We start from the raw sequence: 14,689 nt of genomic DNA on the forward strand, positions 1-14,689 counted from the left end.
ACCCAAGAGTCAAGGTGCCTTCTTTTTATCTCATGCTTTATAACCAGTATTAAGATTTTTATCCAATTCTGTCCTCAATCCTCTATAACCCAACTGTTTTTAAACATGGATACACCAGGGTAAACGAGAGCACAATTTGGCCTTGAAATTAGAACTTAATTATGTCAATGATGTGCAAGCCAGAAGCTTGGAATGTGCAACAGGGAATGGATCACTTGATGATTACCTGTTCTGTTCATTCCCTCTGGGGCACTTGGCATTGGCCACTGTCGGAAGACATAATACTGTACTAGATGGACCTTTGGTCTGACCCAGTATGTCCATTCTTAAGCCAAAACAGAATCCAGCTTCCACTCCCAGACCTGTTGTGGCTCAGCAGTACAATGAAGTATTAAAACTTATTTTTGTCCTGAAACAAGCAACAGAGCTTACGACTATAAGGAGCAATCTATCATTCTTCTAAACAGGACCACACCTATAAATAAAAGGAAGCAGTTCCTAAACCAGATCAACGTTTGTGTTGTGCTCTTGATTCTCTTAAAAATGTAAGGTTGCATTCTCCCAAAACTTGCAATTGTATTATACCAATGGTGTAAATGTTAATCTATATACATGTGCACAGTATTTATATATTTTACAATGTTCCACGTATTTATTAATTTAAGAAAGTGACAAGATGTTCTCCCATATCCACACTTATTTTGATATAAGTGATCTAATTTCCATCAAGAAGAGGTTACTTACCTTTTACAGTAACTGGAGCTCTTTGAAATATGTCCCCCGGAAAGTGCTCCACATCAGGATGTGTGTGCACCTGTGCACTCTGGCTCAGAAATTTTTTGTCAGTAGCATCCACAAGTCCACGTATTTGTGCTCCAGTATGAAAGCATATAGGTAGGAGTGGGCCTGCCACCATTCCAGTTCCTTCTCAACCATGAAAATCCATTAAGTGGCTCTGCGGCAGAGGGGAAGAAAGGTGGGTAGCAGAGCACCCAAAAAGGGGCACATCTCAAAGACTCCAGTTAAGGGTAAGTAACCTCTAACTTTTTCTAGTAGTATACCCGTGGGTGTCCCACATCAGGAGACTCCCAAGCAGCACTGTCACTTTGGAGGTGGATTCAGTACAGATTGTAGAACAGCATCACCAAAAGCCGCATCAGTTCTGGAAGAAGTCACAAGAGTGCAGTGCTGGGAAAACTTGTGTATATTAGACCAGGTGGATGCTGTGCAAATGTCTGGGATAGGTATGTTTCTCAGCAGGACAACAGAGGTGGATTGAGCCCTGGTGGAGTGAGAAATAGCTCTTGGAGAGGGTTGAACCCCTGTAACTTTATAAAAGGTTAAAATGCATCCTGCAATCAGCAGTCTGAGTGGAAATCACCTGTCCTTTCATACATTCTGCAATTGGGATAAGAAGTCTGGGTAAAGCTTTCCTGTCTAGGTAAAAACCAAGAGCTCTTCTTACATCTGGTGAAGGTTCATTTTGTCTCTTAAAGACTGAGGCTTGGGATATGTGAAATTCTGAGAAAACCTTAGGAAGGATGTGAGGGTGCGGACATAGTGTCACCTTGTTGCAATAGAATACCACGTATGATGGGTCAGCCACAAGGGCTTCAAGCTCCCATACCCTCCCGGCCGAAACAATGGCTATGGTGAGACATGAGGTTTTAAGAGACAGATGGAGGAGGGTTGATGTAGCCATGCTGGTCCCAGGATATTAAAGAGACAAGGTAAGTGAGATAATATCTTTTATTGGACCAAAGTTGGTCAAGTAAAAAGTAGGGCTGTCAAGCAATTAAAAAAATTAATCGCGTTCTTAAACAATAATAAAATACCACTTATTTAAATATTTTTGGATGTTTTCTACATTTTCAAATATATTGATTTCAATTACAAAACAGAATACAACGTGTACAGTGCCCAGTGTATATTTCTTTTTATTACAAATATTTGCACTGTAAAGAACAAAAGAATTGTATTTTTCAATTTCCCCATTGCAAGTATTGTAGTCCAATCTCTATCATGAAAGTTGAACTTACGAATGTAGAATTATGTACAAAAAATGCATTAAAAAACAGAATAATATAAAACTTTAGAGCATACAAGTCCATTCAGTTCTACTTCTTGTTCAGCCAATCGCTCAGACAAACAAGTTGGTTTACATTTGCAGGAGATAATGCTGCCAGCTTCTTGTTTACAATGTCACCTGAAAGTGAGAACAGGTGTTCACATGGCACTGTTGTAGCCAGAGTCACAAGATATTTACGTGCCAAATGCCCTAAAATTCATGTGTCCCTTCATGCTTCAACCACCATTCCAGAGCACATGGGTCCATGCTGATGACAGGTTCTGCTCGATAACAATCCAAAGCACTGCGGACAGATGCATGTTCATTTTCATCATCTGAATCAGATGCCACCACCAGAATTTTGGTGGATTGGGTTCTGTAGTTTCCACATCAGAGTGCACTTCTTTTAAGACTTCTGAAAGCATGCTGCACACCTCATACCTCTTGGATTTTTGAAGGCACTTCAGATTCTTAAATCTTGGGTCGAGTGCTGCAGCTTCTTTAGAAATCTCACATTGGTACCTTCTTTGCGTTTTGTCAAATCTGCAGTGAAAATGTTCTTAAAACAAACAACATGTGCTGGGTCGTCATCAGAGATTGCTACAACATGAAATATATGGCAGAATGCAAGTAAAACAGAGCAGGAGACATACAATTTCCCTCCCCCCAAGTTTAGTCACAAATTTAATTAGTGTTGTTTTTTAAACAAGCTGTGACAGGCTGCCCCGCTTAGGATGCCACCTGATGTACTGAGATATCACTGAGCCTGCCTGTTATGCCAGCTTGGACACCCTTTTACCTGTCTTGCTGAGCCAGGCTATTAAGCCTCCTCCAACACACACATAGGCAGCGCCACACTGAACTGAAGAATGACACAGACACTGAGATCAGTTCAGGGAAGACTCAGCTTAAGAGACTTGCCCCTGCACTCAGGTATCCACCTCCCTTGGAGTGCAGACCCAAAGATATACTATGAAATCTGCCTCCTTCCTCAATGTGGAGGAAGATATGCACAGCCTCTTACCCTCCTGCCCCATCCCCATTATGAATTGTACAAACAGAGTTATATTATAAATAAGCAATAAATTTATTAACTACAAAAGGTGAATTTTAAGTCAATATAAGAGAGGACAGAACAAAGCAGATTAATGAGCCAACAAAATACACAAGCTAAGCTCAATATACTTAGAAACAAGTTACAAAATGTAATTTCTTGCCCTAAATGTTATTTTAGGCAGGTTTCAAAATTTCTGTAGCTTAGAAGTTCCAGTTATATTTATTTTCAGACTGGACCCCTGTCTCAATCTGGACTCCCCCATTGCCTTCCCTTCAGGTGTCTTTAGCAGTCTTTCTTCTTGGGCAGACAGGTCATGGAGAGGAGTCCCATTTGCCTTCCTCCCCACCCTTAAATAAGGTTTACATAAGGCGGGAATCCTTTGTTTCCCAAACTTGACACCCCCCCGATACTAATTACTTACTCTGGGTTATTAATAAACAAAAGTGATTTTATTCAAGTATAAAGAAGTAGACTGTGTGGTTTCAAGTAACAGACAGAACAAAGTAAGTCACCAAGCAAAATACAGCAAAATCAAGCAAGTCTAAGCCTAATACATTAAGAAACTGATTACAGGTAACGTCTCACCATCAGAGATGTTCCAATAAGCTTGTTTCACAGACTGAAAAAATAAGGAGTACTTGTGGCACTCTCCTTCAAGTCAGCGGCACTGCTATGGGTACCCGCATGGCCCCACAGCATGCCAACATTTTTATGGCTGACTTCATACAACGCTTCCTCAGCTCTCCTCCCCTAACGCCCCTACTCTACTCTCGCTATATTGATGACATTTTCATCATCTGGACTCATGGAAAAGAAGCCCTTGAGGAATTCCACCATGATTTCAACAATTTCCATCCCACCGTCAACCTCAGCCTGGTCCAGTCCACACAAGAGATCCACTTCCTGGACACTACAGTGCTAATAAGCGATTGTCACTTTAACGCCACCCTATGCCGGAAACCTACTGACCGCTATTCCTACCTACATGCCTCCAGCTTTCACCCTGACCAAACCACACGATCCATTGTCTACAGCCAAGCTCTAAGATACAACCACATTTCCTCCAATTCCTCACACAGAGACAAACACCTACAAGATTTCTATCAAGCATTCTTACAACTACAATATCCACCTGCTGAAGCTAAGAAACAGCCTGACAGAGCCAGAAGAATACCCAGACGTCACCTACTCCAGGACAGGCCCAACAAAGAAAGTAACAGAACGCCACTAGCTGTCACCTTCAGCCCCCAACTAAAACCTCTCCAGCACATAGTCAAGGATCTACAACCTATCCTGAAGGACAATCCCTCATTCTCACAGACCCTGGGAGACAGGCCAGTCCTCGATGACAGACAGCCCCCCAACCTGAAGCAAATACTCACCAGCAACCACACACACCACACAACAGAACCACTAACCCAGGAACTTATCCTTGCAACAAAGCCCGTTGCCTACTCTGTCCACATACCTATTCAAGGGACATCATCATAGGACCTAATCACATCAGCCACACTATCAGCGGCTCGTTCACCTGCACATCTACCAATGTGATATATGCCATCATGTGCCAGCAATGCCCCTCTGCCATGTACATTGGCCAAACTGGACAGTCTCTACGCAAAACAATAAATGGACACAAAACAGACATCAAGAATTATAACATTCAAAAACCAGTCGGAGAACACTTCAACCTCCCTGATCACTCAATTTCAGACCTAAAAGTCATAATTTTCCAATAAAAAAAACCTTCAAAAACAGACTTCAACGAGAAACTACATAATTGGAATTAATTTGCAAACTGGACACCATTAAATTAGGCTTGAATAAAGACGGAGTGGATGGGTCTTTACACAAAGTAAAAACTATTTCCCCATGCTAATTTTTCCCCTACTCACACCTCCTTGTCGACTGTTTGAAATGGGCCATCCTGATTATCGCTACAAAAGTTTTTTTTCTCCTGCTGATAATAGCCCACCTTTATTCATTAGTCTCGTTACAGATATATATATCTATCTTCCTACTGTATTTTCCACTGCATGCATCCGATGAAGTGGGTTTTAGCCCATGAAAGCTTATGCCCAAATAAATTTGTTAGTCTCTAAGGTGCCACAAGTACTCCTCATTTTTTTTGCTGATACAAACTAACATGGCTACCACTCTGAAACCTTTCACAGACTAGACTCCTTCCTAGTCTGGGCCCAATCCTTTCCCCTGGTACAGTCTTTGTTAGTTCCAGCAGACATCTTAGGTGAAAAGCAGGGGCTCTCTCATGACAGGCAGCATCTTTTGTTCTGCTCCACCCCCTTTCATAGCTTTAGCACAAGGCAGAAATCTTGTGTCTTTCTGGGTCCCCACCCCTCCTTCTAAATGGAAAAGTACCAGATTTAAGATGGATTTCATTATCAGGTGATATGGTCACATGTCACTGTAAGACCTCAACCTTCATTACCACAGGCTGGCCCACATATACACAGGAAGGCTTACAGGTAAATAAACAATCCATAACCAATTGTCCTAGTCAATGGGAGCCATCAAGATTCTAAACCACCATTGATGGCCCACACTTTGCATAATTACAATAGGACCTCAGATTTATACTTCATATTTCTAGCTTCAGATATAAGAATGACATGCATACAAACAGGATGAAGACACACAGTAGATTATAAGCTTTGTAATGATACCTTACAAGAGACCTTTTGCATAAAGCATATTTCAGTTACATCATATTCACATTCATAAGCATATTTTCATAAAGCATATGGAGTGCAAAGTCACAGGCTCATCCAATTTGATGGCCTGTCGTTTGGTGGGTGTCTTCCCAACACACTCCCAGTTATAATTGTTACATAGTCCATATTCCTAACTTTAGATACAAAAATTATACATGCATAAAAATTGGAAAATCACATTCAATAAATCATAACCTTTCCAATAATGTCTTACATGAGCCATCTTGCATAAAATATATCAGTTATGTTATATCATAAGCATATTTCCATAAAGAATATTGAATGTAATGTCAAATGATCATCATCAGCATGGAGGCATGTCCTCTGGAATGGTGACCAAAGCATGAAGGGGCATAAGAATGTTTAGCGCATCTGGCACGTAAATACCTTGCAGTGCCATCTACAAAAGTGCGAACGCCTGTCCACACTTTCAGGTGACATTGTAAATAATAAGCAGGCAGCATTATGTCCCCTAAATGTAAACAAACTTGTTTGTCTTCACAATTGGCTGAACAAGAAGTAGGACTGATCTGTAGGATTTGTAGGCTCTAAAGTTTTACATTGTTTTGTTTTTGAATGTAGTTATGTAACAACAAAAATCTACATTTGTAAGTTGCACTTTCACAATAAAGAGATTGCACTACAGTACTTGTGTACTGAAAAAATACTGGGGTGAACTGAAAAATACTATTTCTTTTGTTTATCATTTTTAGAGTGCAAATATTTATCAAAAATAAAGTGAATATTACACTGTACACTTTGTATTCTGTGTTGTAATTGAAATCAATATATTTGAAAATGTCAAAAAAATCCAAAAACATTTAATTTCAATTGAGGTATTCTATTACTTAACAGTGCAATTAAAACTGTGATTAATCGCAATTAATTTTTTAATCATGATTAATTTTTTTGAGTTAATCGCGTGAATTAACTGGGATTAATTGACAGCCCTGTAGTGGGGCAGCTGCCCCACTCCAATAGGCAGGGGTTAAAAACAGCCAAGCTAGGCCGATTGAGGAACCAGTTAGGCCCTCAGTTAGGGCCCAGCTGGCCTAATAAGAGGGTTGTGGGCCAGAAGCTGAAGGAGTCTCGCTCTAGCTGTGAAGAAAGAAGGACCTGGCTGCCTGGGAGAAAAGGGTACCTGGAGTGGAGCAGGGCAGGAGCTGGGGAGCCCCAGCCTGGCAACTCCCTAGACTGAGGCCTTGGTAAAGGCCTATGGAGGTACTGGGGCTGGGAGGTGCAGCCCAGAGATAGGCAGAGGCAGCTGGTTCAACCTCTTTGCCAATGATGAGTGGCCATGACAGACTGCAGTCTGCCCCAGTGAGCAGGGGTTACATGATGACTGGCAGTAGCCACTGAGGCAAGGTGGGGATAGAAGGTTGGGGGTTCCCAGGGAAGGGAGACCCAGAGCAGGGGTACTGCTGGGGGCAGAGCCCTGAGGTAAAGGGGCACCGGGGTCCGGGAGGGATACGGGGGCCTGAGGCAGGTGAGCCACCAGCCTGCAGAGGGTATGCCAGAGATGGAAAAGAGCTAATTCCCAGGACTACCAGCAGGAGGTGCCACACTAGTGAGTCGTCACTTCACTACAAGCCCTAGTAAAAAGATATTACCTCACCCACCTTGTCTCTCTAAGATGGAGGAGGGAACAGTTTGTCATAGGTTCAAATGGGAGTTTCTTCAGTGCATTGAGGACTAAGTTGAAGTCCCATGGTAGAGTTAGTTCTTTAACTGGACAGAAGAGGTTGAAGGTGCCTTTGAGAAACCTTGCCACAGCTGGGTGGATGAAAACTAAAACCCCTCACTGGGGGAGTGAAAGGCTGTTATAGAAGCTAGTTGAACTTTAATCAAACTCAGGAATAACCCTGTGGGTTTTTAATTGAATAAATCATCAAGAATGTATGATAGATGAAACTCAAGCGGAAGTATAAAACAGTGACTGCACCAAGTCTGGAAGTGTTTACATTTCTGCAGATAATTTTCTCATTGTAGGTGTTTTGCTATGAAACAGCACTGTTTGTACCTCTGGGGAGCAGTCTATTCTAAACTAGCAGCCATCGAGTAGCCATGCCTTGAGATGAAACGTTAAGAGGTTAGGAAGGGTGATAGATCCTGAGAAGTGAGAAGATTCATTGTCAAGAGAAGGAGGTGAGGCGGTCGTGGAGATGTGCGAACCAGCTCTTAGAACCAAACCTGCCTTGGCCATGACAGTACTATGAGTATGGGTACTAATTTTTCTTGTTTCAATTTGTTCAGAATTTTGAGCAGCAGCAGAGTCAGGGATAAGCCTAGGGCAGTACATAAAGCCAAGAAATGATTAGGGCATCTCCCATCGAGATCCAGCCATGCCCTCCCCTTGAGCAGAATCATTTGGTCTTCATGTTGGATGCAGATGCAAAGAGATCTACCTGTGCATGGCCTTAGATAAAACATCTGTTTCTGAATACCTCATGGTTCAGTTCCCAGTTGTGGTCAATGCTGAAATGTCTGCCGAGGAAATCAGCTACTGTGTTCTGTAGTCCTGGTAGACAAACCGCTGACAGCTGTATGTAGTGTGATATGCATTAGTCCCATAGTTTTACTGATACAGCATGTGAGGACTGAGATTGTTCTCCTCCTTGCCATCTGATATAATACATTACTGCTTTGTTGTCCAGAATTATTCTGATTGAGAAACCACTGATATGTGGATGGAAGCATGAGCTAGTGTAACTGCTGTAAGCTCTAGTACACTCATATGGAGGATTCTCTCAAGGGGGCCCCTTGCCCAGAGCTGTGAGCTTTTTGAAAGTGTTTGCCCCATCCTATCAGAGAGATGTCTGTGGAGATGATCCTGGTGGGAGGGGGCTGTAAGAAGGGAGCTCCTATGCACACCTTCTGTGGATACTTTCACCAATTTAGAAAAATCAAGAACGCGACGGGCAACCAACACCTGACTGGATAGCCTGTGTTTGTTGGGGGTGTAGATGGTTCTAAGCCAGGCCTAAACACACTAGGAGTGTAGTGTTGACAATGGTGTCAACAGGCAGGCATACAGCCCACAAATGTACAGGCAGCCATACAGCCCACAAATTATAGGCAAGCCCTTGCTCTGGTTTGTGGGCTCTGTTGTATTATTGAGACAAGGTGGGACACAGTGTTGAATGTGCCCCGGACAAGTATGCTGTCACAGCATAGGATTCCAGAGTAGCTCCAATGAAAACTAATCATTTCGTTGAGTGGGCCCTTTTAGAGCAGACTTTTTGGCATTGTGGTGGATGCCCAGTGAGCAGAACAGAGATAGGCTCCGCTGGTTGCTGTCTGTGCTTCAAAGAATGACTGACCTTTCAGGAGCCAATCGTCCAGATAGTTTTTCCCTATTATTTCCATTTGATGAAGATGGGCTGTGACGGCCAACAGAACTTTAGTAGAGACCCTTGGAGCAGTGGAAAGACTGAAAGGCAGGATGAAATACTAGTAGTGATCTCTACCCACGAAAAAACATTGAAAACATCTGTGCAAATGATGCATGGCTATATGGAAATAAACATCCTGAAGGACAACCCATTTCCCAGGTCCAGAGAGGGAATTATCATTGCTAGGGTTACCATTCTGAATCATTGAGCTCAGACAAAGATGTTTAGTGTCCTGAGGTCCAGAATTGGTCTCCATCCCCTGTTTTTTGGGGGGGTCCAGGAAACACCTGGAACATAATCCTTTCCCAACCAAGTTCAGTGAGACAGGTTTGATCACCTCCTCTGTTAGGAGGGATTGTACCCTCTTGTCTCAAGAGACTCTTGTGAGAGGAGTCCCTGTAGAAGGCAGTGGCGGGTGGGGAATACAAGGGTGAAAGTGAGTTGAAATGGATGAAATAACCTGTAGATATCACACCCAGGATTTGTCAGTGCAAGGGGACGAGTTCCTATCAAGGTAGAAAATGGGTGAGATGGCCCCTATAGGGTGGAAGGAGCATATCTGCAGTGTAAAATTTGAAGTAGGAGAGGTCAACAGGTCAAAATGGTCATTTTGAGGATGTCACCACTTAGAAGGCCACATTAGAGCATGATCCTTTCTTAAAGAAGCTGGTATTATTCCTGAGGGGCTCAGCCATTCTCATCAGTTGGTAATGGACTGGACAAGACCACTGAGCCATCTGCAGCCTGGGGTACTTTCTCTTTGCCATAACTACATAGATGCCCAGGGATCATCACATTGCTGAGAGTCCTTGAGAGTGAACCGACCCATCTGTGGAATCACGGAATAACCTTGATCTCTTGAATAACCTTAATGGTGCTTTGTACCTCCTGAGGCAGACCAGTAGACTACAGCCAAAAGCTCTGTACCCGACAATTGCCTTAGCCATGGAGCAAGTAGATGTGCCGGCGGCATCTAGTGAGGCCTGAAGAGATGTCTTGGCTATTATCTAACCTTCTGTCACAAGGGCACTGTGGCAAGTGTTCAATAAAGGATGAAAATTTGGAAGAGTTAATAAAATCCTATATAACTATCAGGGCTTGATAACTGGCTACTCAGAAATGCAGTGCTGCAGAGGAGTAGTTTTTTTCATTCCAGAAGGACCTATTTTTTTTTCAGATGGCATAGAACTGAATCAATATTGTCTGTTCCATTTGTTGACTGACTCCACGACCCAAAAGTTGGGTATAGGATGAGAAAAGAAATATTCCAATCCTTTGGGTGTGATGTAATATTTTTTGTCAGCCCATTTACATTTAGGTGATATACAAGCTGGGGTTTGCCACCAAAGCATTATTGATGGGGCAAAATCTCCTTGCCTGAGACGTATGAAGGATGTCCAACAGGGAGTGTTGGGGTTCCTATGTTTCTTCCAACAGGATAAGTAGGTCTCCACTATGCACTTTATGAGGTCTTGAAAGGCCTTGAAATTGTCAGCATAAGATGGTGAGGGAGGCATGACAGCCTTGTCTGGGGAGAAGGAGGATTAGTGGAAAGGTGATGTGTCTTCTTCTTGAGGCAGCTCTTGCTTCCCCATAAGATCCTACTGTGTGGAAGGACCCAGGATGGCTATTGTTGCTCTTGGCATGCCCTTTTATGAGATGGAACCCTTTAGAACTGGTCTCCATAAGGGATCCAGAGGTTCCAATAAGCCCAGGGTGGAAGAGCATAAGGGAAAGGGTCAGGACCCCACTGTTGTCCTTCCCAGAGTTGGGTATAACCCTGGTTAGGAGTTTTGTCAGGGTGTACCCTGAGTGAAGGAGGCTGAAAAGGGGAACTGTGTACAGACATTTCTGAATCTGATGAGGGGTCATTTCCTGTGCCAATTGGAGGGGCAAATGTTGTCAGTACCAGCAGTCAAGAAAGTACCAGGACAAAAAGGAGTCCTGTAATTGCATCTGTACCAGAGGCTATTGCTAGGAAGGTATCAGACAGGGTCCAGTCAGTTCTGGCCAGAAACATGCCTATGTATCCTTGAAGAGTTAATGAGGGACTGACGGCCGTGACAGTACTCCGACACATGAGAGAACAGGTGAGGAGCGTGTCTCAGTACCCCTTAACAGTGACTCATGCTCCTCCTAGATTCGAAGTTCCATGTGGGTCAAAAGATTGGATGGCACACAAATGACATCAGGAGTCAGAATATCTGGTGGTACTGGAGACAGTACCAAACTACAATCCTTCACATTTCGTTGCTGGCTGCACCAACAATAATTTCAGCCTGGCTCTGGAGTTCGTATGTCTCAGTGCTGATATAAGAAACGGAGTACGTGTGGCACTTTAGAGACTAACAAATTTGTTTGAGCATAAGCTTTCGTGAGCAGCTTTGGCTACAGCCCCCCCAACCTGAAGCAAATACTCACCAGCAGCCACACACCACACAACAGAAACACTAACCCAGGAACCTATCCTTGCAACAAAGCCCGTTGCTAACTGTGTCCACATATCTATTCAGGGGACACCATCATAAGGCCTAATGACATCAGCCACACTATCAGAGGCTCGTTCACCTGCACATCCACCAATGTGATATATGCCATCATGTGCCAGCAATGCCCCTCTGCCATGTACATTGGCCAAACTGGACAGTCGCTACGTAAAAGAATAAATGGACACAGATCAGACGTCAAGAATTATAACATTCAAAAACCAGTCGGAGAACACTTCAATCTCTCTGGTCACTCGATTACAGACCTAAAAGTGACAATTTTTCAACAAAATAACTTCAAAAACAGACTCCAACGAGAGACTGCTGAATTGGAATTAATTTGCAAACTGGATACAATTAACTTAGGCTTGAACAGAGACTGGGAGTGGATGGGTCACTACACAAAGTAAAACTATTTCCCCATGTTTATTTCCCCACCCCACACTGCTCCTCAGACGTTCTTGTCAACTGCTGGAAATGGCCCACCTTGATTATCACTACAAAAGGTTTTCTCCCTCCCCCCAGCCGCCCCACTCTCCTGCTGGTATTAGCTCATCTTAAGTGATCACTCTCCTTACAGTGTGTATGGTAACACCCATTGTTTCATGTTCTCTGTGTATATAAATCTCCCCACTGTATTTTCCACTGAATGCATCCAACGAAGTGAGCTGTAACTCACGAAAGCTTATGCTCAAATACATTTGTTAGTCTCTAAGGTGCCACAAGTACTCCTTTTCTTTTTGCGACTACAGATTAACACGGCTGCTACTCTGAGCGCTGATACAGGTACTGCTTTTAGCAGTTTACTAGATGGGTTCTCAGTATATGGTATGGTCTTCTTAGCCAGGGCCATGGTCTCAGTACCTGATGGGATGGGAGCCTCTGCAATACCTGCAACAAGATGTGAGTTCGTCCAAGACCCAGATCGAGGTGATTTTCCCTCTCTCTTCTTGGGAAGTGAGCCTTCTCTTCTTCAATGATTTAAATGGTTCCAAAGAGCCCCCAGCGTCTTTGCTTATAGTCTCAGTAGGGATAGTCACAAGAGCTCTCTGACAATCCAATGCATGGGGGTGACAAACCCCACAGGTCTCAGCAAGCACTGCATTAACAGGAGTTTGGGCTTATCCTTCCTCAGTTTACTGTATCTACTCTTAAACCATGAGCAGAGCTTATATTTGGACAGGACACAAGACTCCCTAAGGCAGCAGAAGCAGCTTGAATATCCATTTCTGGGAGAAGATGGAATGGACAAAGAGGGAAAACCTGGGGCATATCTGGAATAGTTTGAAGCCTAGAGTCTTGGGGATAACCCATACTCAAGGCCATAGATCAAAGGCCCAAAAAAGGCAAAATAAGAGGAGGGAGAAAAAACCCTTTTTAAAAGCACCAATTGTGCAAAACACAAATAAAGAAAAACATACTAAGAAAAAGAAATGTTAGCGAGAGGGGTAGCAAAACATGCTAGCAGACACCATGATGCTCCATCTCAAGCCTCCAGCAGCTGAGAAAGAACTGAGGGGAGGCAAGTCCATTCTTCCCTATGTGCTCTTGTACCAGAGTAAAAGGATGTTGAGGACACATGCACACACACGTGGACGTTGCTGATGAAAAATTCCCAATATAGAGTGCACAGATGCATATACATCCTGATGTGAAGCATTCATAAGGACACTACTCAAAAAACTTGTAGGTACTCTATACAATGTATAAAGCTGTACAGATATAAGATGACAGGTTCCGGTGAGCTAATAAAAATAAAAATCACAAATCCATGAATTCAAAAAGAGTCACAGTGTGGGGGGAAAAAAAATGTTCTTAAGTGGAAACTAATATTTTTTAAATGACCTGGGTAAGCATATCCAAAGTTTTAAACTTAACAAAGAGATTAATGTACAAGGAAACTGCTACATTTGGGGGGCAAGGAAGTAAATAAAAGGAAAATAAAAAAAACACCCAATTTTTTGTAAGATAAATGAAGCATATGATAAGAACTCTAAGTAAGAATCATATTTACACAAGCTTTTATTCAAATTATACTAATTAGGACTCAGCTACATCTGCATCTGCATCTCCATCCATGACTCGCCAGCACAGCTGTGCTCCTCTGGGACAAGGCAGCTTATAAAATCCAGACAAAAATGCGTGAGACACAGAGATAAAGCTTTAATCGGTCGAGGGGATCTAGCTATGGAATGAGCTCCCACAAGAACTGGCTAACCCAGAGCTCAGCCATTTTTAGGGTGAGACTCTCCCCCACCCCTCTTTCAGGAAGTTTTCCCACCATAATTAGAGAAGTAGGTTTATTTTTTAAATTATGTATATTTCTACCCAGTCAGAGCATTCTACAGCCAGGGGTAAAGAGCAGAAGATTACAAAATCCACTAGGGACATCACTATGCAGGTCTAATTTAACTGGGAGGCACTTACTTACTATAATGATTGCTGTTACAGAAAAATCCTAAAATACTGTACATTATCTAACCCAGTATTGCAAAATTCTAATTGCACAGGGCAAGTAAAATATTAATTTAATAGCATCACCACAGTGGTACAGGCTGGGCAAGTAGTTTGTATCCAGGCTGGTAAATTTCCACGTAAATTGTGCATAGTTTATTTAATCTCACATTTATTTGTACACATAACTACCACAATTGTTAATGCACGGCATGTCTGAGGTGAGAAGAGACCATTAAACTTTGACCATCCTTTTAAACATATGAGCAATTAATTTTTACAATTCAACTAAAAATAATTCTATTGTATTCACATTCAAAGCCACCATGATTCTGAGTACCACAAGATAGTTCACTCTAAGTTCTTCTCTGAAATGTATGTAAAGATTGGTTCCTCTGTCAACAGACCTTTTCCTTGTGTTTAATTCATCATATCCATTACCTTTACTAAAATACCTGTTTTCTACCTGTTAGCCCTCCAGTCATTGCAGCTCTTGAAAA

The 14,689-nt window shown here is 42.6% G+C and overlaps 1 protein-coding gene across 1 annotated transcript in view; it reads right to left on the reverse strand.

The window, feature by feature from the left end:
* VPS13B (vacuolar protein sorting 13 homolog B) overlaps nucleotides 1-14,689 on the reverse strand; it is a 928,263-nt gene that overhangs the window by 882,952 nt on the left and 30,622 nt on the right. The window lies entirely within an intron of this gene.

The sequence above is a fragment of the Lepidochelys olivacea genome (assembly GCF_965140295.1).
Source record: "Lepidochelys olivacea isolate rLepOli2 genome assembly, chromosome: 2".
Lineage (NCBI taxonomy): Eukaryota > Metazoa > Chordata > Testudines > Cheloniidae > Lepidochelys > Lepidochelys olivacea.